General features: G+C 41.8%; 1 protein-coding gene across 1 annotated transcript in view; it reads right to left on the bottom strand.

The window, feature by feature from the left end:
- Positions 1 to 23,826, bottom strand: part of LOC140910983 (rho GTPase-activating protein 7-like) — a 154,405-nt gene that overhangs the window by 22,983 nt on the left and 107,596 nt on the right. The window lies entirely within an intron of this gene.

Below are 23,826 nucleotides of genomic sequence, written 5' to 3'. Positions count from 1 at the left end.
GGGAAGTGTGGCCCCAGACTCCCTGGCCACCCGGCCGGACCCCCGGCTGACATGCCCCAGCACTGAGGAGATGGGATGGTTTAGGAAGACAATGCCTTCCCATGCCTACAATACCCATGTGACTGACCCAACTCTCCAAACCTGGCTAAGCCCCCGGGATGGACCCGCCTCTCCTGGTACCTGGGGCTGTGTCTTCCTGAGGCAACATGTGGGGGAATGAGGGGGGGAAGGGCCCATGCAGGGCCACATACCTCCCCTCCCCAGATTTCTGCCAGGGTTTGCACCAGAAAGTGGCCAGCAGCAGCCTTTTGGCATTGTGTGGGAGGGAAGGGATGGGAGCTGCTTCCAGCAGCAGAGGAGGAGGGCAGGGGAAGGGATGACGTGGCCCATGTCTTTGCAGATCTCATCTCTTCCCCCCTTTCTGCTCCTCCATGGCTGGAAGCAGCTTGTCCCTTCCTGCCTGCATAGTGTCAAAAGGCAACTAACACCTCCAGGCTGCTGCTGGCCACTGACATAACCCAGCAGCCTCCTGTCCCCCCAGCTACAGTGCAGGCAGGAAGGGGTTAAGCCCCAAGGCTGCATTATGCTCCAGGTCCCAGGGAACCTGACTGCAGGGGCTTCAGTGAACTGGGCCTGAGAGGTGGCTAGGCAGGAGAGGGTGCCTAGCGGATGGAGCAGCCACTTACTCCCTGGGGGAAGGACCCAGGGCGGAGTGCGGGGTGGGGTGGGGCTCTTGAAGAGGGTGCTAAGTCTCTGCCTGGGGGGCTGCTTTGGTGCCTGTAGGGTCAGGGCAGGAACAGGATGGAAATTGCTTCCTCCCTTCCATTCCAGAGCTTAGCTGAAGGGCAGAGAGGCTGCCCTGTGCCTGGGTTTGTGTGGGGCTTTTGGTACATGCAGGGCTCGGCTCCTCCTGGCCAGTGCCTTGGACCGGAGGATCTTGGGCTTTCCTGGGGTGCTGGCCCAGCCTGGGGGGCAGTGGGGGAAAGAAGGAGCCTGCTGGCCAGACTGTTGGTGAGCTGAGCACAACGACCAGGGGCTGGTTCTCAGCACAGCATTGGGAGCAGGATGCGCCCCTCCTAGGGGGATATGGAGGAGCAGTGGGGCTGGGAGGAGGAAGGGGCAAAGCAGGGAGAAGACAGCAAGAGGGGGAGCATGTAAAGGGCTGATGGGTGGGCAGCAGAAGCATCACATAGCCAGCCGCTGTCTGGGGTCTGCCCGCACTCACCAGTCACCGCAGCTCATAGCGCACAGCCAGAATGTCCAGAAATGGGATGGGGGACAGGACCCTGCTGGCTGAGAGCTGGCACGCAGGGAGGGCTGCACTGAGGGACCAGCAGGGGGAGCAGCTGGCCCCACACGCTGCAGCTTTGCCCCACCACCAGCCTTGCACATCCACTATCCATGATTGGTGGGCGGGTGGCTGGCGAGCAGGGATCTGGCTAGCAGCAGTACTCACCAGTACTGGTGTGGGGGAGACAGAAAATACAGGACAATTTGCCTATTTTTAAGAAAAAGTCGGGATACCTGCCGGAGGGATTAAATATGGGACTGTCTCTTTAAAAATGGGACATCTGGTCACTCTATCACAGTGGTCCCTTCTGGGCTTGGAATCTGTGAAAAAGAAGATTTCCATTCCTCATAAAGCATACCAGTTTACCAATGTCTGGATTTAGAATGGATCTCAGTCATGTGATCGATGAGATTCAGCTTTGCTGCTTGCTGGCCAGCTAACCAGAAACTTTCCTTTGAGGACTATCCCCACCCTCCTGCCTTTTCCCACCTTCACAAAAAACAAAGAAAACTCTCATCATGTCACTGTTACCAATTTTAAAAGAAGCAGAGATGAAAACCAGAAAGAGAAGCTCACTTGGAGCTTGTCCAGACGAACATTCAGTTTGCAGCAAGCTGAGGTCTGACCTCACTCTGTAGTAGCCTGCCATGCTCTAACTGTCCACACAGACCCTGCTGATACCAATTAACAGTTCATATTTAAAATTTTTATTAAAGTTAATGTTTAAAATCAAATTGACACAAGTTAAGAGGGAAAGTACTGTATATCTGGGGTCTGGCTTGGGTTATGGGGGATTGCAAGTATTGGTTACAAGGTTCACGAGGTATATACATATCATATAACCAGGATAGATCCAGATTGGGGTTTGGGAGTTTTTAAAGCATCAGTGGATAAATGGGCTTGGGTATGCCACCCATGGAATGTAGTAAGGGTCCAAGTCAGTATTGATGTAGAGAATAAGTACATGGGTGTGTGTGTGTGTGTGTGTCCCTCGGTTCGTCAGGGAAGGAAGTGGGTTATTTCCCTGGTCAGCGTTCTCAGTTACTCGACCTGATACTGTCGGCGTCCTGTGATGTGTTCCGTGTAGATGTCTCTGGACCACCTGATGGTGTCGGACACCATGAGCTGTCTCATGAGCCAGGTGGACTCCGCACGCTCTCAGTACTGGCTCATTGTGGGGGTCCCATGCGCCCAGGGCTCCCACAATGCAAAGCTGCAGCGTGTGGGGCCAGCTGCTCCCCCTGCTGGTCCCTCAGTGCAGCCCTCCCTGCGTGCCCTGGGACCAATGCACTTTGATTCAGTCCTCTCTGAAGCAGGACTAGATTAAAGTGCACTAATTGAACTGTTAAGGTGCGTGGGCAAGGTGCATATAGACAGTTAGAATGCAGCAGGTTAGTTCAGGATAGATTCACACCCCAGCTTGTAGCAACCCAAATGTTTGTGCTGACAAGCCCTTTGTCTCTGCAGCAGGTTCTAGTGCCTAGTGCAGCAGAAAGAGGCAGCATTAGTAGCGGCTACGTGGGCACACAACTACACTGTACGTCATATACGTGATCTCTGAGGCCTTGCTACATTTCATCTCCAGGCTGACACAGCTACATCGGTCAGGGGTATGAAAAATCCACACCCCTGACGGATGTAGCTTCGCCGACCGAACCCCCAGCGTGGACGCAGCCAAGTTAATGGAAGAATGCTCCAGGCAACCTAGTTACCATCATGATAGAAAAAAGCCTTTTGTCAGCGTAGGCTGTGCCTTTAAACTATGGGGTTACGCTGGCATAGTCCCCATAGTGTAGACATAGCCTGAGTTCACACACAACAGTCACTGTTAATGTTGCTGCTCTTTCTTAGAGCCAGACCACAAGCAATTGCTAGCTTTAGTTTTGAATTTCTCTGTTTGTTTCTTTAGTGCAGATTCCGATCTCAGCTGCACTGGAGAAAAGGAAATCAGAAGATGGCCCTTTGGACCTATGTAAGAACTGCCATTTCATTATGCTCCAGATGGAGCTCGGGGTTTTCACTTTAACAGTTAAACAAGTGAAGTCACGCACAGAGCACAGGAGCAGCATATTGACACCCAGCAGGAGAGCCCTACTCAAGGCCCTGGACCTGTGTGGGCTCATCTTCTGGAATCTGTGCAGGCAGTCTCAAGGAGCTGTTCTTTGGCAAGACAGAAGTAATTGGCTGCTGGACTTGGTTTTCAATATTTCTTTTTTAAGGACACTTGGGGCTTAATTTTCAAAACCTGGCCTGTATGTTTTTGGCACACACTTCTGCATTTGAAATCTCCCGTACACACTGTGACTCCTCTGGCTCATTTGTTGGACCAGGCATAGAGGGACTAAGAGCAGCTCCCTGAGGAGGCTGCTGCTCTCGGTTGATATGAGTGTAAACTAGCAAACTCTGTTTGTGACCATTTATGACAATGCAGGCTACATCTTTGCTATGATACTGAATTCTTGCTTTGAGCACAGGCTTCTAGATCATTGTATAAAATATCATGGAGTTGAGAGATGCAGTAATATTAACATCTGAGCACCAAAATGAGAGACAGAGGAAGAGGGTTAATGTGCTGGAGCAGCAGAGCACCCACAGAGGAAAAATGGTGGGTGCTGAGCACCCATCGGCAGTGAGTTTTTCCTTTCCCCCTGCAGCACCTCCTTCCTCCTGGAGGCTCTGCTGATCAGCATCTCCCCCTCCCTCCCAGCGCCTTCCGCCCATTGTAATCAGCTGTTCCGTGGCATGCAGGAGGTGCTGGCAGTGAGGGTGGGGTGCGTTTGGAAGAGGGAGTGGAATGGGGCGGGAGGTGGCGGGGCGGGGTTGGGGTGGAGTGGGGTCTTGGGGGAAGGGGTGGAGTAGGGGCAGGGCCTGGGGCAGATTAGAAAGTTGGCACCAGTGGTGATTAGAGATAATTCTGACTAGCATCGGAAACTAGTAGAGGTGACTTAGGGTCTGATTTTGATTTCACTTTAGTGTAAGTCAGGCATAACTTCACAGAAGTAAACTGATGTAAAACAGGGGTAAGTGAGGTCAAAATGAAGCCCAAGTATGGCACTGGTAGGAGCACTATCCATGATTGGACAGAGCTCAGCATTTCTCTCATGGCAAAGAAAGAAAGAAAGAAAGAAAGAAAGAAAGAAAGAAAGAAAGAAAGAAAGAAAGAAAGAAAGAAAGAAAGAAAGAAAGAAAGAAAGAAAGAAAGCTGAGATGTATCCACTTTCTGCTAAGCACTAATATAGTTATATTGTCCTGAGCCCATGAATACGTATCCATCTTTGGCTTTTATATAACACTTTGGACCAAAGTTAGTGCCAGCCAAAAAAGGATATGTATGTTTCATGAAAAAATTAGAAACCACCTCCCCAAGTTTTTCATTTAGTTCAAAAATTGTCATGACATTTTCATTTTTTCAACAAGATTCAAAACATTTTTTAAAAATTTTGTTTTAAAAAAATTCATTTCAATTTTTTTTGTTTTAGTGGGAAAAATCTCACTCATTTTTGTAAAAAGAAATAAATAAAATCAAAATTTCCTTTATTTCCATTGGAACAAGGGTGAATGGGAGTAAAAATGTATTTAAAGCCAAAATCAAAACCAATTTCTCTCACTTTTTTACTAATGGGAAAATAAAAAGCGGAGAGATAAGTGGGAGTAAAAAAAAGCGAAAAAGAACTTTCCCAATATGAAAAATTGAAAATTTCAAATATATTCAATTTTGATTGAAATTTATTGTTTTTTAATATCTTTGAAAAGCAAAAAATTATCTAAAATGATTTTTGTAAACAATTTCAATGTCATCAGATTCCATTTTTTGACAGAAAGGATTTTCGTACAGAAAGTTTCAACCAGGTCTACCTGCGGTGCCTAAATGCTTCTCACACAGATTATCTAGCCTGCACAGTCAGTGGATAAATAATTCTCTTGCCCCCAGTTATATTCCCTCACAGCGATGTGGTGTCTCTGCACTGTTCAATGCTCATGATCATAGCCAGTAGCTATTATATTGCTTAAGTTTCTTGCAATGCCCTGTCCACACAGGGCTGTGCACATTTCCTTCAGTTAATAATGCCACAACCAATTTGTACAGGGTACATACACACACAAAAGAGAGATAATTAGTTTGTGGTACCCATTCCTATAATTAAGGTGGTTTAAAGGTTACCATTATATTATAAAATCCCTGGGTGAAATCCAGGACCTTTTGAAGTCAGACATAAAAGTCCACCCTATCAATAATAACGTTTGGACTGGCCAATTGGGATACTAAAGAAACACCCAAAAAGCGATTATTTTCCTTATACTAATTGCAAATCTAATCTGCAGGAGCACTACTAGATGTGCATTCAGTGGAATCGTTGTCTAATGTTTAGAGTGTGAGTTAGGAGACCTGGGTAATTCTCCTAGCTCTGCAAGTCACATAATCTCAGTTTCCACATCTTTAAAATGGAGATAATATTACTTACCTACCTCATAAGAGCATTGTGGGGCAAATTAGCTAATGTCTGTAAAGTGCGTTGAGATCTCTAGCTTAAAAATATTGCTGGAATTTAAAGTATCTTATTTATATATGTGCTACAGCAGGACAGCACATAAAGCAAAGCTTGTTGTGTGATGGATTATTCCAGACATTAGATACAAAAATGTCACACAGCACAAAGACAAAGCTTATGTAGTGAAAAGTATAATATAGAATTACTGAGTCAAAGTTTTGGACATTTTATCCTTTATCTACTAAGTGGGAGGCCCTAATATATACAGACTTTTTCTTACAATAGGACTTCATTAAGGTAGGTCAACCTGCACAAGCATATGTTTTTATTTCTGTAGCTTTCATTCCAATACAAAAAATTTCCTCAATAAGAACATCTACATCACAATATATTACGCTTAATATTTTCTAATATTTCCATAATTTGCAATAATAGTTGCAATACATTCCTTTGTTATTAAAGCTGCCACAGTTTCTTACATCACAGAAAACCCACTGCATTTTTACCGTTAATTAACAGACATAACCTTCCCATACTCAAAATAAGTTGAAACACATGCCCTACTGCAAAATCTTCATTTTTAAAAAGTCTTTTGGTGGTATACTTAAAAGCTGTAGATAGCTGTCTCTCTGTTTTCCTTTTACATGAGTGTGGGTCTCTGGCAGGCACCATTCATTTGCATTTAGCCATTTCTATATATTAGTGATGCATTTCCAAGTTAATGAAAAAGGAAGGGATTTTTTGTATTATTAGTGGCTGCTGACATAGGCCCTGATCCTACAGCATTAAAATCAATAGGAACTTTGCCATTTACTTCAATGTACATAGGATCATGTTCAGATTGCTTGACTAAGAACCTTCCAGTATTTTGTGTTTATTTCATTTCTTTTCTAAAGCCATGTGCTGGAGATATATGCACAAATCCCGTTAATAAAGGACTGGATTTTATAAGGTTATGCAGTGCTTTATAGACCTCTTTGTTTAACGAGATTCTAAAACTGGTCCTCTTTCAAGATTGTTTTGCTTTGTTTTTGTAAATGTTATTTTTGGTTTCTGCAACTAGAAGATCTCATCAACTTCTCTGTTCCCATGCTACTCCCATAAAGATCGCACTCAACTTCACTTGCCAGCCTGCTAACCACTTTGCAGACTGATGTACTCCATGTCCTGAGAGGAATAATGTAGGGCCTGATCCTGGGAAGTGCTGTGCTTCAATGAGGTGCTGGGCACCCTCTGTCCTTCCCAGAATCATGCCCTATGAGAATAATTTGCTTTTGAATTGTCCCCATGCCCCCGCATTTTATGCGACAAATGCTCTGTCATGCAAAACAGTAGTTCAAATGTTTAAGCTTTCCACAGCACAAAGGAGAAATCATAGAATACCAACACTAGTCCCTTGAGAAGTGAGTGAATTATTTCATATTGTAGCAACAAGGATTATTATTAGATGTGTAAACATTTGCTGCAGACTTTTTTGACTGAATCTCATGTTCACATACAATTCACTTACCAATATTTCACAAGCATTTAAACATGTGCTTGGTCATTAACTGTTGTACACAGAACTCCAGAAAGCCACAAATCCATGGAAAGGGTTTGAAGAGTGGTTATTACCAGCAGGACAGTGGGGTGGGAATAGGTATTGTTTCATAGTCTCTGTGTATATATAAAGCCTGCTGCAGTTTCCACGATATGCATCTGAGGAAGTGAGCTGAAGCTCATGAAAGCTTATGCTCTAATAAATTGGTTAGTCTCTAAGGTGCCACAAGTACTCCTTTTCTTTTTGCGAATACAGACTAACACGGCTGTTACTCTGAAACCTACTTTTTGAATGCAGATAGAGGGTGCAGGCTGGCAAAGTACATTTCTGGCAAAACTATCTGTATAACATATCAAAGACTTAGTGAAAACAATAACAGGAGGAGGCCAAATATAAAAGTCTAAGCTAGGAAAAGAGTTTTGGATTGGGATGTGAATTTAGTGGAGGCAGAGAATAAAGTTGCCACAAAGGAGAAAAAACTGCATTTTTCTTATATCCTGGCAGTAAAATACACAGAAACATGGGTTAGTAAAAAAATAGCTCTATGCCAGTCTTTCCTAGTGGGAAATTGGTGACTGTTTTTTTTTTTGGAAGGAATGGAAGAATTCAATACCCTTGACCACCCAGGCACTTAAGACCTGCCAAACACAAGCTTTGCATGAACAACCTGATGGGAACAAAACATTCAAATATGTGGTTATAAAACTCTCTCTTAAAACAAGTTAATTGAGGTTTACCAACTACAGAAGAGATTCATTCTGTATGACAGATAGCAGTTACTAAATCTCCATACATCTTTTCAAGTTAATTCATATCCATTTAGAATACGCCTCCCGTTTTTACATCAATTAGAACCTTTTGTGAAATTCTCATAGACCGATTTTCAGAGGTGCTGAGCACCTACAGCTCCTGTCAAAACCAGTGGGAGCTGCAAGTGTTCAGCACTTCTGAAAATGATATCAATCTATAAGTCTCAGCCAGTATTGCCCTGTAGGCAATATAACAAAAGCACCATGATACCATTGCTTCTTTGTGAATCCCTTTGGTACCATATTGTTTCCAAAGATCGACACCTTTTCTATTTATACAGAAGTGTTACTAATAACGGAGAAAACAGCACTTCTTTCCAAAACGACAAAAAAAAAATGGAGCTTTTACCATTCTGGACTTTCAGTCCCTGTAAGCAGTGGAAGTCAGAAATTAGTGGGTCTCAACATTTTTGGCATTGTCTATATTTCCTAAGTCCTCTGGTTGAAATTTTTTGAACAAAAATGTTTTCTTGAAAAATGGCCTTTTTTCAGTTTTCATTTTTGTGAAAAATGTGGTCCTTTTATTTGATTCCTTCCCCCAGAAAAATATATATTGAAAATATTATTGAACACATTATCAAAATGGCTGACATTTTCATGTCCTGAAAAACCAAGCTTCCAGTCAATGAAAAGCATTGATAACCATTTGAATAATATTATATTGAAAATGGTTTGGATACATAATTTTAAAATTTTGTTATTATGTAAATTTTTGACGGAATGAACAATGGGCCTGTTTAAACACTTTGAAACAAAAACAACTTCGAAATTTCAAAATTGTGAAGATGAATTTTTGTTTTTTTCAGACAGCTCTACTGCTGATTTAGCTCATCTGTCACCAAATTTTATAGTGTCACATTTTACTTAGACTTGCATTAATCTTAAAATAATTACAAAAATCTTCACGATATCTAGTTAAATTCAGGGAGAGACAGACACAGAGTTTTCACAGCTTGGTGGTGGTAGAGCTGCTGCCTCCCTATATTTTGCTCTGAGCTGCATCAATGGGCTCCTGTAATTGCTGGATATCAACTATCAATTATGGGAGTAGAGGGTGTTCAGCACCTTGCAGTAGTTGTGTCCTTTAGGAGAAAACTTGCCCAAATACATTTCTCTGGTTCCTTGTATCCCTGCATTTTCCCTCCCCACAAAAGCTCTTTGTTCACTATACTGTTAAAAGAAGAAAAAGAAATAAAACCAACCTGCCAACCCTCTTATCTCTCTTGTTTCTAGAGTAAGTTCTCCCAGACAGAAAGAGAGGAAATAAGAATAAGGGGGAGTGGGGAAGGTGAATGAGGGACACACAGAGTCTCTTGCATGGGGGGGCCCAATGGGAGACCATGGTATGGCGTGAGGGGAATGGGGGCATAGAATCTCTGGCATGGGAGAAAGGGAGAATGGGGCCCCCACAATGTCCCTGGCATAGGGGGAAAATGAGGGAAGGAGTGGGGTTGCATAGAGTTCCTAAAATATAGGGGGATGGGAGGGTGGCACACAAAGAGCTTTTGTGGGGAGGGAAAATGCAGGGATACAAGGTGTGTACAATGGTGTGTATAATGAGCCCTGGTGTGTACAATGAGCTTGGCCTGCAGAACAACCAAGTGTGTGACCTTCTAGTGACAGTCACCACAGACTTTCATTTTCACCTGGAGATTCAGACAGAAAAGGGATCTTGGTTTAAAGCAGAGACATGCACAGACTGCACAGTTCAGTTCACTGAGGGGTTCACACTTTGAATCCTATTGTGTGGTTTGCAAAAGCTAGAATGGTTTCAGTTCCTGTAAATTTATTAGTCAATGATACTTTTTCCACCCAAGAGGAATAAATATCCCTCAAGAGTTCTCTCCTCCACCCCCAGTCTCTCTTTTCTTCCTTCCAGAAACAACCTCTAGATACTGAGGTTGAGGGGTAGAGTGGGCAGTTCTGCCAAAGGGAGCAATGAGGCATTTTCACAAGTTTCCAAGTGGTTTAAGCAACCTCAGCTCATGTTTGTGAAGTTTTGAGAGCATGGCCCAAGGTTTGCAAATGCAGTGAACCTTGACCCTCATGCTTTGTTTGAGTAGGACTATATTTCAATTAAACATTTCGCACAATTGTAGTGACAACTTAGTATCAGAGTAAAGCCCTTTGCTGTAATACACAGCTAAAGTCCTACTGGAAAGCTTGAACCTACAGCAGCCTGTTCAGACTGGGAGAATGCTACTAACTGAGTCATACTCACATAAGGAACTAAATCACAATTCTGAATACAGAGATACCAGTATTAGGAGCACTCATTTGTGGAACATTGGAGAAATGCATCCAAAAGAGTTTTTTTTTATGCAGCGTATGTGCAAGTCTGGCACAAGCAAACACAGTGGAGTAGGTTTCCTGGTTAACAATAAAATCAGAAGATGAACTGAACAGAGGTTAGCAAGGTGAGGCTATAGGATGTTTGCCATTGTCTTAAGACTGCTGTCGCCATACAGGAACAAGCAAGGGACGGATGCTTGTCTGCCTGAAATCATCATGCAAATACCTTCAACAGAGCTTGGTGTATTGTATAAGCCTTTTCAAAACCCAGAGCTTCCGTTTTGCAGAGGAGATGCAGATTCAATAGTGACACACAAATAACAGAACGGAGTCTAAATGGCAATGTTAAACATAGTTTTGCTAATAAAAATACAATCTGCCCATTGAACTTTCCAGAATTCCAGCAGGAAGGTTTCAAAATACCCAAAGGAATAATATACTAACACTGGCATGGAGACAGTAATGTCTATAGCCCTCTTCTGAGCAGTTTTCATTAAAATCTCTTTTCATTTGCTTGTTGAAAATGATGAAAATATTTTATCTATGTTAGAGAGGATTCATCCTTAGTAATTCTGTGGGTGAAAACAAACTAGATTTATTGTTCTGAATGCAGTTACCATGAAAACATTTACAAAACATAGTGATTTTTGTCCCTGGTCTCTTATGTGATATGAATTAGATATGTGGAAAAAGTTAATGTAAAAAATGTGTATACAAAAATATGATTTGGTCCAGGTTATTATGAACTTTTGTCAAGAAAAAGAAGGCTTAATTGTACAAACAGAAGCTCTTTAGAACTACTACACGTCATAGAACTACTAAAAGTGCATTTTAAAGCTAACCAAGTATAGTCTTATTCTAAATACAGGGGAAAAAAACTGTGATATCTCTGAGTTTTTAAATGTTGATCACTGTGTGACATGGATTGTAAGGCAGTGTTGACAACACTAAACTTGGTATCTCCTGTGAGGATGTATTATGGGGACCTGAAATCACATTTTATAGTTTCACATTTTACATTACAGTTTGACATTATAGTTAATATGGCCAAATGGAAGTCATGGTGTCCACACTAAAAGAACGATGTTGATAAATTGGAAAGGGTTCAGAGAATCATAGAATATCAGGGTTGGAAGGGACCTCTGGAGGTTATCTAGTCCAACCCCCTGCTCAAAGCAGGACCAATCCCCAATTTTTACCCCAGATCCCTAAATGGACCCCTCAAGGATTGAACTCACAACCCTGGGTTTAGCAGGCCAGTGCTCAAACCACAGTCTTAAGACTGCTGCATTTTGATCTTTACCACACACAGCTCAAAACTCCCAGATCTGGGTTCTCAGCTTTTGCACATACTAACCCTACTTTAGTCCAGCCTCTTATGTGCTCCAAAACTCTTTGTGCTTTTTTCTATGGTGCTTCATAGTTGTTGCCAGGGGAATAAACACAATGAATTACGAATACTTTTAGAATGTTGGAATTGGTTGCAAGTGGCTGACCAAATTGCTGTTCTAAGCATAGGCAAATAATTAATATGGGATAACTGTGGGTAAATGAGGACATTTCAGTGTTAACCACTGTATATATACCTAGTAGCTTTCTTTGACAGGATAACAAGCCTTGTGGATGGGGGAAGTGGTAGATGTGGTATATCTTGACTTGAGTAAGGCTTTTGATACTGTCTCGCATGCCTTCTCATAATCAAACTAGGGAAATACAACCTAGATGGAGCTACTATAAGGTAGGTGCATAACTGGTTGGAAAACCATTCCCTGAGAGTGGTTCACAGTCAAGTTGGAAGGACATATCAAGTGGGATGACAGGGATCAGTTCTGTACACTTATAAAGTTTGTGGATGATACCAGGCTGGGGGGGTTGCAAGTGCTTTGGAGGCTGGGATTAAAAGAACAAGATATCCTATCTGAAGATAGGACAAGAAGCAATGGTCTTAAATAGCAGTGAGGGCAGTTTCGGCTGGACATTAGGAAAAACTTCCTAACTGTCCGGGCGGTAAAGCTCTAGAATAAAATGCCTAGGGAGGTTGTGGAATCTCATCATTGGAGATTTTTAAGAGCAGATTAGACAAACACCTGTCAGGGATGGTCTAGATAATACTTAGTCCTTCCTTGAGTGCAGGGGACTGGACTAGAAGACTTTTCAAGGCCTCTTCCAGTCCTATGCGACTGTGATTCTATGTGATGCTATATTGAAACCAGAACAACCTGCACAACTCAACTGTTGGAAGGTTGATAAGAAGGTTGATAAGCATTTAAAATTAACTGAAATCAATAGGAATCTTTACCCTGACTTCGACTGGTTTTGAATCACAAGTCAGTGGAGGATGATCACTCACTGAGACCTTTTCTGTACTAAAAGAATGCAGTGCTTACATTAAATCAATTTAAAAAGTCTATAAATACCAATAAACTAATGCAAACCCGTAATGTAGACTCACTTGAGCTGGTTTAAGCAGTAAGTTATTGACAACCTAAAATCACTATAAACAAGGGTTAAAATGGTTTAAATGCATCTGTGTTAGGGGTTTGAACCAGTTTGAATAGATCAATTTTAAAAATGGCTAGTTAAACTAGGCTTGAGATTGTAGATAATTGGGAACAATTTAATCTTTCCCTTTACAGAAAAGCGGAGAATGGCCATCTTCTCTCTCCAGACTGGGAGGAAGCTGGACTGGGAAGCCTGAGTCATTCCTAGAGCTCCCTCTGTCATCTAGCTCACTAAATTACAGTAGAACCTCAGAGTTACAAACTGACCAGTCAACCACACACCTCATTTGGAACGAGGAGTACGCAATCAGGCAGCAGCAGAGACAAAAAAAAAAAAAAAAAAAAAAGCAAACACAGTACAGTACTGTGTTAAATGTAAATTACTAAAAAAAGGGAAAGGGAGCATTTTTCTTTTGCGTAGTGCAGTTTTAAAGCTATATTAAGTCAATGTTCAGTTGTAAAGTTTTGAAAAAACAACCATATTTTGTTCAGAGTTACGAACAACCTCCATTCCCAAGGTGTTTGTAACTCTGAGGTTCTACTGTACATTAAAAGAAGCAGTTGCTGCCCTGCTCTTGTGACTAGTAGCAGCTAGAGAATACAGAAAGGAAATAATAAATAAAGGAATAAATCATATTTACCACAAGAGGGTGAGAAAAACTTTGACTGTACTGCATGATTAGGGGCGCTACACAAAAATCTTATTGAATCTTAAATTATACCATCTATGCTGTATAACAACAGTGCAGTTTATATATGTGTCAACAAGATATTGTAAGCTAAATTGTTACAATCCTGAGTTGCACAAAGAAGAATCAGAAATAACTTTCTTGCACAAAGCAGCAGCTTATTAAATTATTATACAAAACTGTATAATCACCTCCAAACAGAAGTCAAGTATATTACATTGAAGGCGGTTGTCTGTGTTTTCTTTTCAAAAAGGATTGGCACATTATTGTTTATATAGATTGGGTCTTCATCATTACATGAAAGTGAAAGCTCTGAATTTCTTTAAAAGTTTTATCCATAATAGTAATAGATAATGGGGTGGGAAATGTTCTGGAATATCTTATTTTGTTTTCTCTGTCTCAGGGAAAATCCTTCTTACCCTGTAGCTGCAGAAGTCCCATAATGCAGTGGAGTCACGATAGTTACGTTGTGGAGCTTATGGGGGGCAAGATTAGAGAAACCCACATAGGGGGTCAATACCCACAAATCCCCAAAAGCCGAGTTTGGAGAAAGGAAAGGGGAAGAGCAGGGTCATTGATCCAACCATAGCACAGCTCTCCCATGCCCTGCCCTCCCATGGAGCAAAGACGTGTTATAGGAAAGGCTACTGTACTTTTAGGGATACACCCTGTTCGGCTCTGCTGGTGGCAGTGCTATTGTACACAGGATCTGGCCTTCTAACCACCATGTAATCTAACACTGTTCTGAACAATGTTTACATGACAGAATGGTTAAAAGCACCAGGGGCCACAAATATGTTGCAACACCCCACCATAGCTCCCGGTAGTGGAGCTGAACTGGTATGAGCTATGATGAGAAATTTTTCAAGCAAACAAAAGCCCCTGAGAAGAAAAAAGAAGAACAGTATATCTACCAGCTAGCAGGGAGAGGGCTACTAGAAGTGCAGTGAAAACAATAGGGAAAGAATTGAACAGCTCTCACGGCTTCTGTGGAATCTTTGGATAACCACATAGAATTCAAGAGCAATTAGGGAAGAGTTTCTCATGCATTTTATGGAACAAGTTATGTACTCCATGTGGACTCACATGGTGATATGATTTATCAACTGTGTGGTAGAACTGAGTTCATTTCTCATTTTGGAAAGTGATACTGATGGCATTTCATGGGCAGAACTGGATAATAATGTTGTCAAACCACAAGACAGCAGGGAATGCAAAAGCATGCCAGTTTCCCGTCCCTCCCCTTCCTGCCCCAGTAAATCCAAAGGGATTTTCTGCTGGTAGAGGTCAAAAATGCAGAATGTTTTTGTGAAGATAAAAAAGGATAGTTCATCACACAGCTTAATGATGAAAAAGCCTACTTGCCTGTCATATTTAAGATTTGGCAGAGATGCAACATTGTTTAAAGGCAAGCTGGACACGGTACTCCAGAAGGGAACTTCTTTATTTATCCACAGTAGAATAGTTTAAAAGGAGAGATTGAGGGAGCACCTCCCATCATACGATCCCATAGCTCAGTAGTTAGAGCACTCTCAAGAGTTTGAAGAGCATTCAGTGGTTAGAGCACTCTCAAATCTTTTCTCCTCATCAGTCAGAGAGAGAAATTAAACCAAGGTCTCCAACTTCGCAGGTGAGTGCTCTGACCACTGGGATAACAGTGATAAAGTGACCAGTATCACCACCTCCTCTGGTCAATAGGTGGCATCTAAGCACACCTCCCATCTTAAGCTTCACAGATGAGATGGGTACTCCTTTGTCAATCCTCTCCCAGTTCTTGGATTGCACTGGAGTTTAGGCAGAGGACAGGTATTCGGACACCTAGAGATGTGTGCATGCCAAGAGCTAGAAATTTAGGTACCAAGTGAATTTAGGCACCTATGGGGTTCAGCAACAGCAAAGTGGTCGTTTTGTGAATGGCAATGGAATCTAAAACTAAGCACCTTTATGGATTGAGTCTAAACTCCTTGGAACAGGGTTTGTCTTCATTTGGGCCCTGTAGTGTGCCAAGCACATTCTCAGCACTTTAATAATAATCATTGTGATACCATTGTATTACTTGGCATGGAGCTATTTCTGGTTTGCTCATTTAGGATATACATACACTTGGAGCTCTGGTTCCCAGCTCAAGGAGACACACTGGCACTTGCTCTCATTGAACTAGCACACTAAAAACAGAGTGCAGCTGCAGCAGCATGAGGGGCGAGATGGGTGAACCAACCCGACATATGTCTAGGGTCTCGGACACGTATGCTAGCCGCTCCCTCACCTCATGCTTCTGCAGCTGCACTCCATTTTTAGTGGCTAGCTGGATGAGAACCAATGTAAGTATATCTCCTCTTGATGGGAATCACGCCCCCTGCTGCAGGTGGAGACATACCCATAGAGACCTATGATAACTTGTCAGGTCTAGAGAATTTCTCACAAAACCTATTTTTAAAGGGAGATCAAATCTCCATTTTGCTGATGTTCTCAAACTGTGAACTAGGTTCTCCTACGGACCTCCTCCCTGAGGCACTTTTGAAGATAGCTAGCCATGTGACTAGTAGCTGTTTCTTTTCTTCTGAGTTGTTGAGTGAAAGGATGTCTCTGAAGGACCCAATTACATGGGAAGTGATCTGAGAGTAACAGCTCACATAGATTGTCTGGAGATCAGAGACAAATTTCATGCTGTGCTCGTTTACTTCTCCTCTCTTATCTTCTCTTGCAAAGGATTGTGAGCATGAGACTAAATCAAACCATGACATTTGCCCATTGAAAATGTCCAGTAATTTACCAGGAAAGAGAAAGGTTTCAGAAATGCATAGCATGTGTGCAGATTCTTTCCAAGGGCAAGATCTTTCACTGTTCAATATTACAGTTCTCCACTAAATGTCATGGCAGTGCATCAAAGCCAGCCAGAAAAAAAAAAAGTAGTTTTATAGAGGACTGAATTTGTAAGGGGTGAGGGGTTTAAAACAGTTTGGAAAAAGGTAAGAAATGTCCCACCCTCACTCACTCTACAAACTGAGCCCTCCGCATTTTGAAGATTCCAAAATATTCTGCAAGAGATACACACCTGTCCAACAGGCACAATGCTCTTCCACAGAATCCTCTGACCTTGTCAGTTTTAAAAGGGATGTTGGAGTCCAAGCCCTAGATTACACTGCAGGTAGGGTGACCAGATGTCCCGTTTTTATAGGGACAGTACTGTTTCTTGGGACTTTTTCTGATATAGGCGCCTATTATCCCCCACCCCCTGTCCTGTTTTTTCACAGTTGCTATCTGGTCACCCTAACTGCAGGGTAGTGAAATCCCTACCCCTATTCCTTCCTAGGAGGATTGCAAGAGTCACCGGAATGGAAAGATCATGAGAGATTGAGGATTTCACAGTCTGTTGTTGGCTCAGCAGCAGAAATTCCAGAATGTGTTTATATTTTTAAGTGCAAGCGCAACAGGACCCAGACTGCCTCTGTAAAATGGGTATAGTTGTACTTCCCTACCTCACCAGGGTAAAGATTACGAGATACTCAGATACTATGGTAATAGGGCCATAGATAAGAACCTAAAATTGATTTTATTATTATACCATACACAGAGTTAACATTAAAAAGTACAGAACAGTAAAAAGTTAACATTCCCCAAAGGTTACCGGAATATGGCCCCAGTCCTGCAATGTGTTTTGCATGGGTGCATGGGCTCTCCTGCTGAGCTCACTTCAGGACCGGGGCCTGAAATGCCAGTTACTTTTTAATAGTGTTCCCTGTTGTTATTACTCACTGTAACCATATTTTATATCTATCTATAGATAGATACACACACAGTATTGGTCAAGTGAGAGTAAGAAGTTAAATTTGACAATTACACTGGTATGAATAAAGGTAGAATTTAACTTGTAAGAAAAACAAACAACATATCATGAGGACAATGAATGGTACTGAAAATGTAGAAGGTAAATTAACCTGAAGGGGGCCCTTCTTATATGATTACTAAGTCTAACTACACGTTTTGTAAGTGCGTGTAAAGCAGTCTAGAGTAATTAAACATATGTATTCACAACAAAAAAAAGTGTGATCCTCCAAGATGGGGTTGCTTACCCACACTTATAAAATGCTGATTCTGAATGAATGTGTGCAGTACAGCCTGTTCTGAAGTCATGCACAACATTTAATTCTGGTAATCTGGCTTGCAGAACAACAATGCAAGACCTGATCAGGTTCAAGTTGTGCGATGCTGTGCAGGAGGACCATCGATGACCCAACTAGATTAAAGGTCAGCAAAGTTAAGCCTGAAGCAATTGTTCTATGAACTCTGGCACATTCTGGCTGGGTTCCTGCTGTTTTGTTGCCTTTGGCACTAATCTTGCAGTTTAGTGAGAATTGTGAAATTCTGAATATAGTTACAGTTCTTTTTTAGTGACTCAAGATCTCTCTCTTCAAATACTCTGTGTCTTCAAAATTCCTGGACAGTATAATCACATCTATGAGTTAGGCATTTCTAACTGGTGTGTCAAAGGGCCATAAAAAAGAAAAGATCTCTATAAACACTACGTGCAGCAGAGATTCATTATCTGAGATTCACTGTGATAATAATTTGCTTTGAAAATCCAGCTTGATGACTACAGGAATTGCATGTAGGAATCTGCAGCAGACTTTAGCAGGACAGACCCATAATTTGGAAAACTCTGATTTCCGTTCAATTCTATGTGCAGAGGGAGAGGACTGAATTAGTTCAGCAAAATACAAGTATCTTTGAAATACTGGGGAGAAAGAGCGGGAAGAAGGAAAAACCCTAAGGGTAATTTGGGTACTTCCTATGCTGCCTCTCAAATCCTACCAGAGTGTGACATTTCCTGTCAATCGCGGATATATTCCTCCCTTAAAGTAGTACTTCAGGTAATGATTTTGCATAGACAGAAAAGTCAGATTGACTAACAGTGTGGCATAATTCCCAGAAGTTGAATGCCTTTAAATTGGTGGTCTTAACAAGGTCCATTTGGAAATTCTGATTTCATGTCCCAAGCTTAAAGATTACAAGTGAAATTTTTACAAGTGCCTACGTAATTTAGACGTGAATATCAATGGCACTTAGGCCCCAAGTGCCCAAGTCACTTTTGAAAATGGACTTAGAGGCCTAAGTTACTTAGGCACTTTTGAAAATTTTACCCCAAGTCTTACTCCCAAGGCTGACAAAAGTTGGGAACTTGGTGGAGGCCGTATACTTAGCTATTGGGCTCCTTCCTCATGGGTGACGCAGGAGCAGTATTATATCGTTGAGGGATATATCAGGAGGCTTAATGAAGGAAAGATGGCAATAGCTATGAATATGGAGGATGCTGGACCTCCCTTGAAGAGAGATATTAAGCTTGTGTGTGTCTGCAGGACAAAAAGGGAAGAAGAGAAAAAGCAATATCCTGCAAAATGAAAAAAGAAAAGGAGTACTTGTGGCATCTTAGAGACTAACCAATTTATTTGAGCATAAGCTTTCGTGAGCTACAGCTCACTTCATCGGATGCATACTGTGGAAAGTGCAGCTCACTTCATCGGATGCATACTGTGGAAAGTGCTTCTACACTTTCCACAGTATGCATCCGATGAAGTGAGCTGTAGCTCACGAAAGCTTATGCTCAAATAAATTGGTTAGTCTCTAAGATGCTACAAGTACTCCTTTTCTTTTTGCGAATCCAGACTAACACGGCTGTTACTCTGAAACCTGTAAAATGAAATTTAACAAAATTTCATTTCAGGTCAGTCAGAACATTCCATTCATGTAGCTTCAGTTTTATTTCTAAATGAAATTTTGTGAAAAGTTACCACATCCCTGTAGAAAATTTCAGTTTCGATTAAATGGCATTTTCCGAAGGGAAAATGTTCCAGCAGAAAAATTTTGACCAGCTCTAATGAAGAAACTATTTTTTCTGCAAGGAAGGGCTGAAACACATTAAAGTGCATAGACTCAATATGAGTGGGAGTTCAAGTGCTTCCTTAAGAACAGCTGGCACCCTGCTCTCCCAACAGAGGCAATGATAAAATCAGGAAACACTGGTCCCAGTGCTTTCCAATGGCTTTCACCAGGCATTAAGGATGTGACTCCAGCTCACAGTTTGAAGTGCACAGCTCCCAGAGGAGCTGCAGGATCCAAGGGTTAAATAGTAAAAAGCAGGGGGAGAGCTCCCCAACTTCTCCTTGGAACACCACATAGGGAGAATGCCTTCTCATTCCTGTGGGAGGAGCTGCATCTCAAGGGCACTAACGCTAAGGTCAAGATTTTCAAAGCTTAAATGTAGGCTCCTAGATCCATTTGCAGGCACTGAAGGGCAGAATTTTCAAAAGCCATAAGTGATTTAGGATCATAAGTCTCAATGAAAGTCACTTAGGCCTGATTTTTAAAGGTATTTAGTTATCTAGTGAGATTTAAAAATTTCAATTAGGTGCCTGGGTGCATTTTTAAAGCCCACTAATCACCTATCAGCATTTTTAGTTGCCTAAATTCCTTTTAAAATCTGTTCATTAGGAACCACTTTTGAAAATCCCACCTTGCATAAATGGCAAGATTTTTAAGTTTTGAGCACCCAGTACTCCTTCTGAAGTTAATGGGAGCTGCTCTATTCTCAGCACTAACTTACTTATTTAGGTGCCTCATTAGGGATTTAGGTACCTTTTATGTATTTGCTTCTCATTTAGGTTCTCTTTCTCTTTTTTCACTCTTAATGATATTTTACAATCCCAAGAGATCATACACAGAATTTTCAGAACAATGTGAAAAGCCAATTAAAAATATTTTTTCTCAAATGTCTTGGAAGGTTCTGAAACTCCTAAGCATGTTGAAATATTACTCAGTTTTGGGGATTGCAAAATTGGATCTTATTTGAACCTCATTTATAGTTGGCAATAAACCAACAACTCAAATTACAAAGAAACATTACACATGACTGTGTAGGAAGGTTCCATCGTGAGCCAACAGTTCCATTTAGAAAGTTTGGAAACTGGGTAGAAAGTTACTTAGCTCAGTGACTTAACCCTTTTCACTATTCTGTGGATCAGTTATATACCTGCAGCAATGTTAAAGCTCCAATACTGTACAGAATTACTGTTAATTCAATGGCTCAACCAATAAATGATCAAGGGTGTATAAATAAGATCATCATATTTCCTGTTGAGTTGAACGGGTTGCATTTAATCATGGTGCTGTGGGTACATGTACCTCCAATTTGCAACAAATATCGGTATTTAAATGCCATCTTCATTCCCTACTATGCTTCCTCTAATATACATTCTGTACATTTCCTGTTTAGCCTAATATTTATCTTGACCAGTCCCTTTTAGTGCTTTGGCAGGAGCTTATGTCTTTGAGAACCATTCGAGTTAAGAGACTCACTTGCTCCCTTCACATCTCCTTGTCAACTTCTGTGAAAATTATGTGAGCACCTACAGACAGGATTATATTAATGCCATGTACATTGGCCTGAAAGCATCAGCTCTGCAAAACTGCAACTGTTTCAGAATACAGCCTCACACCTACATTACCGAATGTTCATTTCACTCTTGTATTCTGCTCATTCCAATTCTCCCTACTGGACACAGAGTATGTTTGAAGATCTCAGTCCTTATTCTCTGTGGCCCAGAATAAGTAAAGGTGAGCCTCATTCTCTGGGACTTCTAGCACACTTGACAGGCTATTATAGAACAATACAATTGTCTATCAAGACTGAAGATCATATGCACAGGTGGTAGGACATTTTCAGTGGGGGTGGGGGTGCCCAAAATTTTGGAACTCATCTATCTACAATCCCAGGGACACCATGGACCTCACCACTTTCAGGTCTACAGCCTTATCACACTTACATTTCCACACAGCATTCTGTAACCTACTTACAACTCTGTAATACACACAACAGTATTTAAAATATGTCAATCACATAATTTACAATCCAACAGAGGATAGAATGTAGAGGTCATTTTACTTACTAATGTATGTCATCTTGTATTTTATTTGTTTTAACTCTGAACAGCACTCAAATAGCACAAGGATGGTCTTAATAAAAGAAGCTAAATACAATCTTAGTGCATAAGGGTGCTAAAAAGATAAAACCTCATTGCACTGTAAATAAAACAAATACATAGAATTTTCATAGTACTACAGAAAATCTAGACATGTACAAAGTGACAGCATTTTGGAAACTAAGGGTTTCAGTTTTTAAAATCTTAAACTAGTAACCACATGGTTCAATTATCAATTTACAACACCTTCATTGTATACTGCAGAGCAGCAACTGGAAGGCGGTTTTATTTCTGGATTTCCAGACGTGTGTCATTTCCAGCCTCATATTTAATAGAGTGTAACTGCCTGAAGGGGAGAGATCAGAATGTGTGGCATGTCTCTCTGAAAGGAATTTTATGTATTAAAACCCCCCCAAACAACTCTTTCAACTACTAAAGGGAAATGCTAACCAGAGTGGTTAGCTACACCCTACCCCCACCCTGGCTTTAAAAAAAGTGAGTTCCTTATGAGAGGCATATGTAGAGGACACAAGATATGATTTTCCATGATGTCATTCACAGCAGGTCTGTGTCTGGAAAAGTGCTTGGAAAGGTAAACTTCTTCCATTCCAGTAAAGGATCTACTATTCAACAATGGTGAAATCAATTCCTGCCGCATTTTTGGAATACACAAAAAGGGAAGGTGTATAGTCACTAGACACAACTGGGAATAATGAGTGCAGGAAAAAGAAAAGCAATCTAGACATTTTTTCAACTATCAATAAAGTGACCAGAGATGATAATTTGCTCACACTATTTGCCATCTACGTTTCAAAAAATCTGGTTTCTTCTCTTCTTTCTCTTTTGTTTGATCTATGTTTTCTACCTTTATTTCTCTCTTATTCCCCATTCCTTGAAAGGCCTTTTCTTTCTTCCTCTTCATGTGTTATCTTTCTTTTCTTCTACTTTTGTGCTTTATCTCCCTCACATATTCTTGTGCTAATGTCTGTGTGCCTACATTTCCCCCTTAGTCCCATTCAAATACAATGTCTTTGACTTCCCTCAGTCTGTGGGTATGTCTACACTATGGAATTAGGTCGAATTTATAGAAGTCGGTTTTTTAGAAATCGGTTTTATATATTCAAGTGTGTGTGTCCCCACAGAAAATGCTCTAAGTGCATTAACTCGGCGGAGTGCTTCCACAGTACCGAGGCAAGCGTCGACTTCTGGAGTGTTGCACTGTGGGTAGCTATCCCACAGTTCCCGCAGTCTCCGCTGCCCATTGGAATTCTGGGTTGAGATCCCAATGCCTGATGGGGCTAAAACATTGTCGCGGGTGGTTCTGGGTACATATCGTCAGGCCCCCGTTCCCTCCCTCCCTCCATGAAAGCAAGAGCAGACAATCGTTTCGTGCCTTTTTTCCTGAGTTACCTGTGCAGACGCCATACCATGGCAAGCATGGAGCCCGCTCAGGTAACCGTCACCGTATGTCTCCTGGGTGCTGGCAGACGCAGTACTGCATTGCTACACAGTAGCAGCAACCCATTGCCTTCTGGCAGCAGATGGTGCAATAGGACTGGTAGCCATCATCGTCATGTCCGAGATGCTCCTGGCCACGTTGCCCAGGAGCGCCTGGGCAGACATGGGCGCAGGGACTAAATTTGGAGTGACCTGACCAGGTCATTCTCTTTAGTCCTGCAGTCAGTCCTATTGAACCGTCTTATGGTGAGCAGGCAGGCGAAACGGATTGCTAGCAGTCGTACTGTACCATCTTCTGCCAGGCAGGCAAGAGATGAGGATGGATAGCAGTCATATTGCACCATCTTCTGCCGAGCAGCCCTGAGATGTGGATGGCATGTAGTCCTTCTGCACCGTCTGCTGCCAGCCAAAGATGTAAAAGATAGATGGAGTGGATCAAAACAAGAAATAGACCAGATTTGTTTTGTACTCATTTGCTTCCCCCCCTCCCCTGTCTAGTGGACTCATTCCTCTAGGTCACACTGCAGTCACTCACAGAGAAGGTGCAGCGAGGTAAATCTAGCCATGTATCAATCAGAGGCCAGACTAACCTCCTTGTTCCAATAAGAACTATAACTTAGGTGCACCATTTCTTATTGGAACCCTCCGTGAAGTCCTGCCTGAAATACTCTTTGATGTAAAGCCACCCCCTTTGTTGATTTTAGCTCCCTGAAGCCAACCCTGTAAGCCATGTCGTCAGTCGCCCCTCCCTCCATCAGAGCAACGGCAGACAATCGTTCT

The sequence above is a fragment of the Lepidochelys kempii genome, chromosome 4, assembly GCF_965140265.1.
Source record: "Lepidochelys kempii isolate rLepKem1 chromosome 4, rLepKem1.hap2, whole genome shotgun sequence".
In the NCBI taxonomy this organism is placed as follows: Eukaryota; Metazoa; Chordata; order Testudines; family Cheloniidae; genus Lepidochelys; species Lepidochelys kempii.
Note: the sequence above shows the minus strand (reverse complement) of the source record. Positions and strands in the feature narration are given on the sequence as shown.